At 40.9% G+C, this 14,106-nt stretch overlaps 1 protein-coding gene across 3 annotated transcripts in view; it reads left to right on the top strand.

Moving 5' to 3' along the window:
- The window catches only part of doc2b (double C2-like domains, beta), a 449,891-nt gene that overhangs the window by 17,563 nt on the left and 418,222 nt on the right, over window positions 1–14,106 (top strand). The gene's annotated exons all lie outside the window — the stretch shown is intronic.

Below are 14,106 nucleotides of genomic sequence, written 5' to 3'. Positions count from 1 at the left end.
TTCTGGGAGGAAATGAAAACTCAAGGCTGGAACAAGTTCAGAAGATAGCATGTTTGATAAAGATGGCATGTCTGTCTTTTGCCAGAGAGTCTGGCACTTTTTGTTCAGAAAGGGGAAATCTGAAACTTATCTACTTGCCACTTAACAAAGTACTTTAATATAGATATAGGCTGGATTATAATTTTCCAGCTTGGTTCAATCAACTAATAAAAATAATAAGAATATAAACTTGATTTATATCGCACCTTTCCTCCATTTAAAGGTCTGATGACACGAACATGACTCTATGCAATTTCTTAAATAAACTATACAACATGGCAAACATGTTAGATTTCTGTTATAATTACGTGAAAAGAAGCTGTTGTTACACGAATATCCAACTTTTAATTGCACAGCGCAAGAAAACTGGGTCCGTGGCTCGCGGCCATGTTGTGACGTCAGCGGAAGAACACGCTGCGGTTCACTGGCTGTTCTACTCTGGTTCTACTCAGTGGAAATGGCGCATGAAAACGCCGGTGAACTCTCTAGTGCTAGCTCTTCCTCTTCTGGGAGTCTAGAATTGTGTTGATCTCTTCCGAATAGAATCTGTGATAGCCTACCCTCTTTACCCTTTGCTTCTCGTTGCTAGGCGGCAGTTACATGAAAGCCGCAAGCTTTCACAAGCAAATACATGACTGATATCATGCCGACTTTATGATTACATTTATGATTATCATGTAGAATCTATAGCTCTACGTACCTTTATCTTATGTTGTTTCACAACACATGTTCTGACAGGAGGACTGTCTTTGGATCCGGCATAGCTACTAGTAGACCCCCTCCGGAATACTGGCAGTGTTGCCAGATTGGGAGGTTTCCCGCCCAGTTCGGCGGTTTCAAGTGCATTTTGGTGGGTTTTGAACATATTTTGGGCTGGAAAACTTCAGCAGTATCTGGCAACACTGTGTAGGCACTGCTGATGGTAGCAGCACACGTTTGTGCTGAACTGAACACCCAAGAGATTCTTTTAAGCTGGGAAGGGTGTCAAAACAATCCAAATCGAAGTGTTCAGAGCACAGGACGGATGTTGGTGAGGGCTCCCACTTGTCACGAGTGCGCCTGACTTGCTTCACCCACTTCGCATGCAGCTCGGGATCTCTGGGAAACTTGAATAAACTTACCCCATCCTTGTGGGTTTTGGAGCAAAAGCCGGCAACACAACGCGAAGGCATAATAACTATATATATATATATATATATATATATATATATATATATATATATATATATATATATATATATAATGTGTGTATATATATATATGTGTGTGTGTGTGTGTGTGTGTGTGTGTGTATAATAAAAATGCTAATAATAAACTGAACACCTGCCGCATCAACAACAAACTGGTAAGTTAGGAGGAAGGTTCTTTCGCTGACGTCATATAGCTCCTCCTCCTCTTTCATCTCCTGGGTGCTGCAGCCCCGTCAAATTTGCCCAAATAGCCGCGTTTTTTATCATAACTTGTAAAATAGGCGCCTTCGTGAATTAATATATGGATCATCGGGAATTGCTTTTTATGTTATAAAACATCGCCAAAGATGTCAAAAACGTGTCATCAGCACTTTAAACGCTACGTTCACACTACAAGGCTTAATGCTCAATTCCGATTTTTTTGTGAAATCCGATTTTTTTGTGAGGTCGTTCACATTAACAAATATATGCGACTTGTATGTGATCCTCAGTATGAACGAAAAGCGACCTAAAAGTGTTCCGCATGCGCATTGCAGGATACGACGACGTCACACGCAGTGAGCATGGCCAGTGTTTACGGAAGTAAAACCGCCCGGTTGCGGTATGACTCATCCAATCTAGCTTGAATAGCTGCATCCCCCCAAATGGAAATCAGCTCCCTAACCTCTGCGTCCTTCCATTGAGAAGATTCAGAACCTTCACAGCCCGAAGCGTCCCTCGCATTGATGTCATGCGCAGGGGCGCAGATACGTTTTTTGAACTGGGGGGGACAAAGCTGCCAGCAAACCAACCCCAACCCCGATATGCCTGTCAAACTTGTTGTTAGTAACCATAGCAACCAAGCTCGAGCTCGCAACCTGTGCAGTCTGCGCAGCTCAACCAACCGAATATCAGTCTTTCTTTTGTTTTATGTGATTTGTTGCAACTATGTATACACTGCTGTGCACCTCAGTAAACCGAATGGTAATTAGTCTTTTGATTTTTCCGTGAGGTTTGCCTTATGCAAAGAAAGAGAGCATAGACGTTTTTTCCTCCCTATAAGTGGGGGGACCGAGCGAGGTGAATTTAAATCTGGGTGGGACGAGTCCCACCCTCTATCTGCGCCCGTCATTATGCGCCATGTTGTTGTAACTTTTTTTGAGAGACCCGCCGCCTACTTCAGCGCAGAATAGTGACGTTTGTGGCTTGTTGATGACGTGTAAGTCGGATGAATGCGACCTGGCGGTTCAGACTGAAGTCGCATATGAAAAGAGCGGATAGGAATCGGAATTAGGACCACATATCCAAACGGCCTGGGTCGGATTTGAAAAAATCGGATCTGTGTCGTTCATATTGTCAATAAAAGATCGGATACAGGTCACATATGGGCGAAAAGATAGGATTTGAGTCACTTCAGCCTGCAGTGTGAACGTAGCCAAAATGCAGTGCTTTCAAGTAAAAAGCGGAAATAAGCAAAATGTAGTCAAAAATAAATGAAAAATGGGCAAATAATAATGATGCAATAAACAGTAGCAGTGACAGAAAGAAGAGAAATAAGAATATAAAACAAACATGTCAATCTATGGGTCTGTCTCAGAAACTGCTCTCTCGTTTGGGACATTATGGTCAAAAAATACATTTTCTAATTTTACTATTTTTTTTTTGCATTTACCTAACACTCAATGTTTCTTTTGTCGTGTTTAATAAGAATAAAGATAGCATCTTGCTTTATCTGGCCTCCACTGTGGAAAATTTTTTTGATTACAATTCAAATGCTTTTGAAAAATGGATTTCCATATAAAATAACTACATCATGAAGAATTAAAGCCCCTCCTTCACAGATGAGCGAAAATATTGAATAAATTTCCTCTTTTTGATTGCTTGGGTTAAAAATGCCAAGTTATGATGACTGAATTGATTATTCACTTAAATATGAATAATATGATCCATTTTGGGGATTTGATATGGCGAAATAGGACACGATGGAAAAATCAAGAACACACCGGAAAGATGAGAATAACGGCGCTGGTAAAAGAACAGCGACTGTACCGGCTGAAGGTCGCGCGGGTCTCTGCTGCGGCGCGCGAGCAACGGGACATCACTACCACACCGGACGGAGCGCGAGGCGGGGGCGGGGCAAAATGACTGGCCGTAGATTCTATCAAAAGTTCGATCTAAATTGACCGTGGTTGCAAAATATTGGCCAAAAATACGCAAACACTATGAAATATGAAAGTCAGATGAAAAAGAAACATTCTATTGCCTTGTACTGCAAGACTAAAACAAAATAAAACTCTCAAAACTCACCTTTTCAGTGATAATGTCCGAACAGATCACTCGCGTAACAGAAAGACCGCAAATGGAAGCACGATCAACTTCTAACTGTTGGAGTGGAAAATTCCATTCTACACATGCAAATTGTTAATGTGTGTCCTTCCCCGCACACAAATAACACGCTATGGTAAAAAATACACCACAACTCATTTTATAGCTCAGAAATTCATACAAGACCAGCTACCATCGTAACATATTCTGTAAGAAACATATTCTATACCGAACTTTCAGCTTTCGTTTTAAAAAACAAAATCGCAGATTTATAACTAAATTTTTATATGGCGTAGTGATTTTAAGTTACTGCTTTTGGTGAGGTAGCGACCTTGACCCTGAGGCTTTCCGTTTAGATCAAAACACACGATCGTATTGGTTTTGGGTCTGCGGAAAATGGAGTTACAACGGTGATGGAATGTTTTGCATGCTGTTTTATTACGGTTATGATTATTCTGCGAGCGCACCAATCCTTAGGTGGATAAAGTTACAACTTAAAATACAATTAGTGATAACTGTAGACTTTTCAGTGGACTACAACCTTTTTAAGGGAATGCGATGTCGTCAACCGTTTATCATGTCCCAGATCAAGCCGCCATTTTTCCACAAATTTACAGAATTTTTGCCAAATTCTGAATAGAGTATTCACATCAAAGATTTAGTTTTATCTGTATTATTTCTTTCATCATTTTATTTCAAATTAAAACCAACATCACCATTCAAAACCGTATAGTTTATTGACGGTGAGTATATTTAGTGGGGGACCCCCACAGTACCCAGTTTCTGACACAGACCCATAAATAATTAAAAAATATCGTGTGTGTAAAGAAAAAAAAAGAAAACGGGGAAAAAAAGAGTAAAGGTACAATAATTAAACTCTTATAAAAATAGTTTAAACATAACATGCCAGGAAAAGTAAGGCGAATAATAAAATCAGGTTAAATTTTAAAACGAAAACCAAATGCAATTTTAAATCAGTGATAGACGGAGCCTGAATGTTTGTTGATACTGTGCTCCAGACCTTTGTTTCTTTAAAACGGATGATAAAGTATAATGCTGATAGAGCTTGCACGAGTGCCTGTTCACTAAATTCAACACATGTATGTGGTGATACAGTGCCCTCCACAGTTATTGCCCCCTTGTAAAGGTTAGTAAAAAGGTTAGAAACGAATCCACCTGCTGGCAAAGTCGTCGCTTCATCTCACATTGGAAAAAAAAAAAAAAAAGAGATATAAATGTATTCAGAGAAAAACAAATCCCTCATCAGGAAAGAATTATTTTCAACAAAAACACATGTGCCACTATTATTGGCACGCTGGAAATTATAATCAACACAATATAACTGAAGCATTAAAATCGTACAGTGTTTTTGAGTTGACTGGAGTGTGTCGGAACTTTCAATAATTGTGGAGGGCACTGTATATACAAGTTCAGAGTGCAAAAGGATTCTGAAGCTCACGGCCAGAAAAGCGTACAAAAGATATCAGATGCTCTGTGAGCCAAAACTACATTCAGTCGAACTGGCAAGATCATAAACGTTAATGATGTATGTGTGGGAATAGTTTGTAATATATTATCACGTGTTGTAGTACAGATGCTAAAGACGGTGGACCCTTTTCCAGCGTTTTCACTAATGCTACTTCTCCCAGTGCAGTCATTGAAGTTGCATTAGAATTTAGCATGATGTATTTTCATGGTTTTCCCCAAAGCGTTTTAGCGTATCGGGCCCGATTCGCTTGCTCTGCCTGCCGATACGCTTAGTCGCTTTAGTTAAAATCCGATACGCTTAGATTTATACCGATACGTTAAATTTCCTACCCACAAGTACAGACCTGGGCATTTTACGGCCCGCGGGCCGCATCCGGCCCTTTGGTTCATTCTGACCGGCCCGCGTAAGGTTAATTAGAAATTACAAAATAAACATATTTTCTAATTTTACCTCATGCATGGACTGAATGTGCATTGCTTTTATTTTGAAGTTGTGTTCAACAAAAACGCAATGCGCGCGACATGAACATGACATGAAATCCCACGAAACCTAATCCCGTGATAACTACTTCCGTAATTTGTCCAGACCAACCACAAACTTGTACGTCATCCTTCAAACGGTCCAGCCAATCACATAGTGTGGCGTCACCAGCAGGCGCCGGAGCCCGAGCCAATCTGTAGATCTGATACCTACACCGAATCGACCGATGATCATCTGTCAGCTGTGCTTCGCATCTCCACCTCAGACATTCAACCTGACTCTGATGCACTCGTTAAAGACCAACAGAGACTAGATTTCTCTCACTGAACAAATAAAAAAGACCAAATGAGGTGATTAGACTACAAATGTGGGCATCATTATTATAATCTGATGTATCTTGCTTGATATTTGGAGTAGAAAGACAATATTGTGATGTCTTTATTGTGTTTTGGGGTGAATGTGACTGAAAAAAAAATGGTACAAACGTTCACATTTTGTTAACCATTGTTTTGGGAAATTTGATTGAATAAATGACATATTTTTTGTAAGGCAACCTTGTTTCTTCCATACTCTTACCAGTCTTAGCAGCTTGTAAAAACAATGTTATTTATTGCTTTATATAAAGAAATACAATTAATATTATGCAGAATTTAGTTCAGCCTTTTGGTCCGGCCCTCCACAACATTTTCTGTTTCTCATGTGGCCCCATGGAAAAAATAATTGCCCACCCCTGCACAAGTAACTAGATACATAGGAGAGCAAATGACAGATCCATTTACATATTGATTGATATTTGTGTTAAACAAGCCATCTTTTTTTTTTTAACAGTGTTTGTGTTGATTCTGTCAAAGTAATATGTCCGCGTGGTATGATGTAAACAAACTGTAATCTGTTGGCTATGTCGAGATCACGTGTTCAAACCGTCCAATAAAAATATCGAAAGAAAACGTCAGACATCCCGGAATTTTCCGATTCATTATAAGCGATCTCATTGGCTGCCGATGTTGTCCCCTACCAGATGGACAAAGCCGACTGATTTATTTGATAGACTATTCTGTTTCTGTATAGATTGTGAACGAGGCTTCTCCTGCCGAAAGAGAACAAAGACTCCAGCGAGGAATAAGCTAGGAGAAGACTCGCTGGACAATTTGATCCACATCAGCATGGATGACAGCAAGCTGGACTATGAGAGGGTCGCCCAACATTGGGCCAAGCAAAAGCCAAGGAGAATTAATCTGCTTTAAAGGAGTAGAAAACTTAATTAGTTTGGGTTTGCAGAAAGATTATGTACTTGGAGTGGGGCAAAAAAGTATTTAGTCAGTCACCAATTGTGCAAGTTCTCCCACTTAAAAAGATGAGAGAGGCCTGTAATTTTCATCATAGGTACACTTCAACTATGAGAGACAAAATGAGAAAAAAAAAATCCAGAAAATCACATTGTCTGTCTGATTTTTAAAGAATTTATTTGCAAATTATGGTGGAAAATAAGTATTTGGTCAATAACAAAAGTTCATCTCAATACTTTATTTCCCTTTTGTTGGCAATGACAGAGGTCAAACGTTTTCTGTAAGTCTTCACAAGGTTTTCACACACTGTTGCTGGTATTTTGGCCCATTCCTCCATGCAGATCTCCTCTAGAGCAGTGATGTTTTGGGGCTGTCGCTGGGCAACACGGACTTTCAACTCCCTCCAAAGATTTTCTATGGGGTTGAGATCTGGAGACTGGCTAGGCCACTCCAGGACCTTGAAATGCTTCTTACGAAGCCACTCCTTCGTTGCCCGGATGGTGTGTTTGGGATCATTGTCATGCTGAAAGACCCAGCCACGTTTCATCTTCAATGCCCTTGCTGATGGAAGGAGGTTTTCACTCAAAATCTCACGATGCATGGCCCCATTCATTCTTTCCTTTACACGGATCAGTCGTCCTGGTCCCTTTGCAGAAAAACAGCCCCAAAGCATGATGTTTCCACCCCCATGCTTCACAGTAGGTATGGTGTTCTTTGGATGCAACTCGGCATTCTTTCTCCTCCAAACACGACAAGTTGAGTTTTTACCAAAAAGTTCTATTTTGGTTTCATCTGACCATCTGACATTCTCCCAATCCTCTTCTGGATCATCCAAATGCTCTCTAGCAAACTTCAGACGGGCCTGGACATGTACTGGCTTAAGCAGGGGGACACGTCTGGCACTGCAGGATTTGAGTCCCTGGCGGCGTAGTGTGTTACTGATGGTAGCCTTTGTTACTTTGGTCCCAGCTCTCTGCAGGTCATTCACTAGGTCCCCCCGTGTGGTTCTGGGATTTTTGCTCACCGTTCTTGTGATCATTTTGACCCCACGGGGTGAGATCTTGCGTGGAGCCCCAGATCGAGGGAGATTATCAGTGATCTTGTATGTCTTCCATTTTCTAATAATTGCTCCCACAGTTGATTCCTTCACACCAAGCTGCTTACCTATTGCAGATTCAGTCTTCCCAGCCTGGTGCAGGTCTACAATGTTGTTTCTGGTGTCCTTTGACAGCTCTTTGGTCTTGGCCATAGTGGCGTTTGGAGTGTGACTGTTTGAGGTTGTGGACAGGTGTCTTTTATACTGATAACGAGTTCAAACAGGTGCCATTAATACAGGTAACGAGTGGAGGACAGAGGAGCCTCTTAAAGAAGTTGTTACAGGTCTGTGAGAGCCAGAAATCTTGCTTGTTTGTAGGTGACCAAATACTTATTTTACCGAGGAATTTACCAATTAATTCATTAAAAATCCTACAATGTGATTTCCTGGATTCTTTCCCCCCATTCTGTCTCTCATAGTTGAAGTGTACCTATGATGAAAATTACAGGCCTCTCTCATCTTTTTAAGTGGGAGAACTTACACAATTGGTGGCTGACTAAATACTTTTTTGCCCCACTGTATAAACACTCTCACAAAGTGAAGTTGTCCAAATGTGTCAAATATAGCATAATTTCAAATACAACCCCGATTCCAAAAAAGTTGGGACAAAGTACAAATTGTAAATAAAAACGGAATGCAATAATTTACAAATCTCAAAAACTGATATTGTATTCACAATAGAACACAGACAACATATCAAATGTCGAAAGTGAGACATTTTGAAATTTCATGCCAAATATTGGCTCATTTGAAATTTCATGACAGCAACACATCTCAAAGTTGGGACAGGGGCAATAAGAGGCTGGAAAAGGTAAAGGTACAAACAAGGAACAGCTGGAGGACCAAATTGCAACTCATTAGGTCAATTGGCAATAGGTCATTAACATGACTGGGTATAAAAAGAGCATCTTGGAGTGGCAGCGGCTCTCAGAAGTAAAGATGGGAAGAGGATCACCAATCCCCCTAATTCTGCGCCGACAAATAGTGGAGCAATATCAGAAAGGAGTTCGACAGTGTAAAATTGCAAAGAGTTTGAACATATCATCATCTACAGTGCATAATATCATCAAAAGATTCAGAGAATCTGGAAGAATCTCTGTGCGTAAGGGTCAAGGCCGGAAAACCATACTGGGTGCCCGTGATCTTCGGGCCCTTAGACGGCACTGCATCACATACAGGCATGCTTCTGTATTGGAAATCACAAAATGGGCTCAGGAATATTTCCAGAGAACATTATCTGTGAACACAATTCACCGTGCCAGCCACCGTTGCCAGCTAAAACTTGATAGTTCAAGTTTCAATGAAGTTAGTTCAGTGAGGAAGCCGTATCTAAACACGATCCAGAAGCGCAGACGTCTTCTCTGGGCCAAGGCTCATTTAAAATGGACTGTGGCAAAGTGGAAAACTGTTCTGTGGTCAGACGAATCAAAATTTGAAGTTCTTTATGGAAATCGGGGACGCCGTGTCATTCGGACTAAAGAGGAGAAGGACGACCCAAGTTATCATCAGCGCTCAGTTCAGAAGCCTGCATCTCTGATGGTATGGGGTTGCATTAGTGCGTGTGGCATGGGCAGCTTACACATCTGGAAAGACACCATCAATGCTGAAAGGTATATCCAGGTTCTAGAGCAACATATGCTCCCATCCAGACGACGTCTCTTTCAGGGAAGACCTTGCATTTTCCAACATGACAATGCCAAACCACATACTGCATCAATTACAGCATCATGGCTGCGTAGAAGAAGGGTCCGGGTACTGAACTGGCCAGTTTGCAGTCCAGATCTTTCACCCATAGGAAACATTTGGCGCATCATAAAACGGAAGATACGACAAAAAAGACCTAAGACAGTTGAGCAACTAGAATCCTACATTAGACAAGAATGGGTTAACATTCCTATCCCTAAACTTGAGCAACTTGTCTCCTCAGTCCCCAGATGTTTACAGACTGTTGTAAAGAGAAAAGGGGATGTCTCACAGTGGTAAACATGGCCTTGTCCCAACTTTTTTGAGATGTGTTGTTGTCATGAAATTTAAAATCGCCTCATTTTTCTCTTTTAAATGATACATTTTCTCAGTTTAAACATTTGATATGTCATCTATGTTCTATTCTGAATAAAATATGGAATTTTGAAACTTCCATATCATTGCATTCCATTTTTATTTACAATTTGTACTTTGTCCCAACTTTTTTGGATTCGGGGTTGTAATAATCATACGCATTTTTGGCAGTGTGATGTCACTGGGATCCATTTAACAAAGGAAGGCTCTGGATTATTCTTTTGTTAAAGGCTCACAGTGACATCACACTGCCAAATATGCTTATCATTATTATTCGAAATTATGCTACATTTGGGGCGGCACGGTGGTGTAGTGGTTCGCGCTGTCGCCTCACAGCAAGAAGGTCCGGGTTCGAGCCCCGGGGCCGGCGAGGGCCTTTCTGTGCGGAGTTTGCATGTTCTCCCCGTGTCTGCGTGGGTTTCCTCCAGGTGCTCCGGTTTCCCCCACAGTCCAAAGACATGCAGGTTAGGTTAACTGGTGACTAAATTGACCGTAGGTGTGAATGTGAGTGTGAATGGTTGTCTGTGTCTATGTGTCAGCCGTGTGATGACCTGGCGACTTGTCCAGGGTGTACCCCGCCTTTCGCCCGTAGTCAGCTGGGATAGGCTCCAGCTTGCCTGCGACCCTGTAGAACAGGATAAAGCGGCTAGAGATAATGAGATGAGATGCTACATTTGACCCTTATTAACAAATTCTCTTCATGAATGTGTTTATAAGTACATAATCTTTCTGCAAACTTAAATGTACGAATTAAGTTTTCTTTTCCTTTATATATGTTTTAATCTTAATCTAGTCCATTTAATAAAGTGCCAAAATTTCAACTTTATAATATGCAGTTGCCTTACTTTTCTTTCCAGTGTATCTTAGTTCTACATATATTATGGTAATTTCATCAGAAACATTCTAAATCATTACAGTTATAGTAACACAGCAACTTACTTTAAGGTGGCAGTTCTTAGGTTCAGATCCCTTTGTGATCAACAGGAGGTCATGATGATCGATTCTCTTCATTGAAATGCATAAGATGGAGCAAACCACTGTTCATCTTTTCATGCACATTTTTGTTACAACACTACTTGATCATAGATAATTAAGGGATCCCCATAGATTTTCAATCCATCGTACAGTGGTGCTTGAAAGTTTGTGAGCCCTTTAGAATTTTCTATATTTCTGCATAAATATGACCTAAAACATCATCAGATTTTCACACAAGTCCTAAAAGTAGATAAAGAGAACCCAGTTAAATAAATGAGACAAAAATATTATACTCGGTCATTTATTTATTGAGGGAAATGATCCAATATTACATATCTGTGAGTGGCAAAAGTATGTGAACCTTTGCTTTCAGTATCTGGTGTGACCCCCTTGTGCAGCAATAACTGCAACTAAATGTTTCCGGTAACTGTTGATCAGTCCTGCACACCGGCTTGGAGGAATTTTAGCCCATTAATCCGTACAGAACAGCTTCAACTCTGGGATGTTGGTGGGTTTCCTCACATGAACTGCTCGCTTCAGGTCCTTCCACAACATTTCAATTGGATTAAGGTCAGGACTTTGACTTGGCCATTCCAAAACATTAACTTTATTCTTCTTTAACCATTCTTTGGTAGAACGACTTGTGTGCTTAGGGTCGTTGTCTTGCTGCATGACCCACCTTCTCTTGAGATTCAGTTCATGGTCAGATGTCCTGACATTTTCCTTTAGAATTCGCTGGTATAATTCAGAATTCATTGTTCCATCAACAATGGCAAGCCACCCTGGCTCAGATGCAGCAAAACAGGCCCAAACCATGATACTACCACCACCATGTTTCACAGATGGGATAAGGTTTTTATGCTGGAATGCAGTGTTTTCCTTTCTCCAAACATAACGCTTCTCATTTAAACCAAAAAGTTCTATTTTGGTCTCATCCGTCCACAAAACATTTTTCCAATAGCCTTCTGGCTTATCCACGTTATCTTTAGCAAACTACAGATGAGCAGCAAGGTTCTTTTTGGAGAGCAGTGGCTTTCTCCTTGCAACCCTCCCATGCACACCGTTGTTGTTCAGTGTTCTCCTGATGGTGGACTCATGAACATTAACATTAGCCAATGTGAGAGAGGCCTTCAGTTGCTTAGAAGTTACCCTGGGGTCCTTTGTGAGCTCGCCGACTATTACATGCCTTGCTCTTTGAGTGATCTTTGTTGGTCGACCACTCCTGGGGAGGGTAACAATGGTCTTGAATTTCCTCCATTTGTACACAGTCTGTCTGACTGTGGATTGGTGGAGTCCAGACTCTTTTGAGATGGTTTTGTAACCTTTTCCAGCCTGATGAGCATCAACAACGCTTTTTATGAGGCCCTCAGAAATCTCCTTTGTTCGTGCCATGATACACTTCCACAAACATGTGTTGTGAAGATCAGACTCTGATAGATCCCTGTTCTTTAAATAAAACAGGGTGCCCACTCACACCTGATTTGTCATCCCATTGATTGAAAACACCTGACTCTAATTTCACCTTCAAATTAACTGCTAATCCTAGAGGTTCATATACTTTTGCCACTCATAGATGTGTCATATTGGATCATTTTCCCTAATAAATAAATGACCGAGTATAATATTTTTGTCTCATTCGTTTAACTGGGTTCTCTTTATCTACTTTTAGGACTTGTGTGAAAATCTGATGATGTTTTGGGTCATATTCATGCAGAAATATAGACAATTCTAAAGTGTTCACAAACCTTCAAGCACCATTGTATACCTCCAGTAATCTATAACAAAACAGTTTAACTTGCATGTTGAACTTTTAAGGTGAAATTTCAAATGTGTATACATTAAAACTATTTAGGTCAGAAACCACTGAAAGACTTAAAATCTATCCTATAATCATGTATCTAAAACCTCTCAGAGACGCTGAAAATGCACCTGAGAGCATCTATTTTCAAAAAATGTTCCGGGTGGGCATACCCCCGGACCCCGCTAGTTTCGCTTCGCACCTTCGGCGCTCAATTGTCTGTGTTTTATCATGCCAGCATTTAGGGCTTTAATTTTTTTTCTGGGGAAAACACTGTCTTTTGCACTTTCACCTGAGATTTTCCACAAATCTCACACAAGGCATCATCTGAGCCAGGAATGTTGTGGATGCTGACGAAGCAATCCTTCCAGATTGTTGTATTTAACGTTGTATAATTTATATACTCACAAAGTGGGAAGAAAAGTTATCGTCCTCTTTTCTATTCTGACGCAGTATCACTAGATTTCCACCAGATTGCAGCAGAGAGCTGTAAAACAGTAATCTGTTCTGGTTTATGCCTTCCTGATGCAAGTGTCTAGTACCACCAACAGGGGGCAGTGTGTGTCTAAATTACACACCCCAGCGTAGTCACTCCTCGAAGATGTTCAGATTCAGGATTTGTCGTCAGGCTTGTCCAGCTTTTGGGGTCGTGGTGCCAGATGGAAGGAGTGATTCAGCATGAAACGCAAAAACACCCGCGCACGTTTGTTGTCGCAGGATTAAGGACAACACTTGACTACACGTTTGACCTACCTTGGTGAAATGTGTGTGTCGAAAGTCTCAAGGTCTCAGTAATCACCATTCAATGTGGTCTTTAATTTATTTATTTAGTTGTTTTTCTCCATAGCTGTATCTCGCCACAATCTGTCATGGTAATGTAAAGGACTTACTCGAAGGGCTGGTTTGAGTATTTCATGAGCAGCAGACATACCGTATACACCTTGGTCATGAAAGCGGTCAGAGGAGAATGGCCAGACTGGTTAAAGCAGACAGGAAGTCTGCAGTTACTCAAATAACTACTATTTGCAACCATGGTGAGCAGAAAAGCATCTCAGAATGCACATCAAATCCCATCTGTTGAGATGTTTTTGTCTTCATGCTCTTTACTGATCAGTCCTTCAACGAATTCTAAGCGTTGTGCACTGAGATGCTTTTCTGTCCACTACATATGGAAAGAGTTGTTATTTGAGTCACCATAGCCTTCGTATCAGCTTGTACCAGTTTAGCTATTCTCCTCTGACCAACACCCACAGAACTTGCTGCTCAGTGCACCATTCTGTGTAAACTCTAGAGACTGGTGCGTGTGTGGATATTCCAGGAGATCAGCACTTTGTGAAACCAGCCACTTCTGGCACCAAGAACATGCCACTGAGATCCCAGAGTCACAGAGA

This window comes from Neoarius graeffei, chromosome 28 (assembly GCF_027579695.1).
Source record: "Neoarius graeffei isolate fNeoGra1 chromosome 28, fNeoGra1.pri, whole genome shotgun sequence".
Lineage (NCBI taxonomy): Eukaryota > Metazoa > Chordata > Actinopteri > Siluriformes > Ariidae > Neoarius > Neoarius graeffei.
This window is presented reverse-complemented; position numbering and strand designations above follow the sequence as displayed.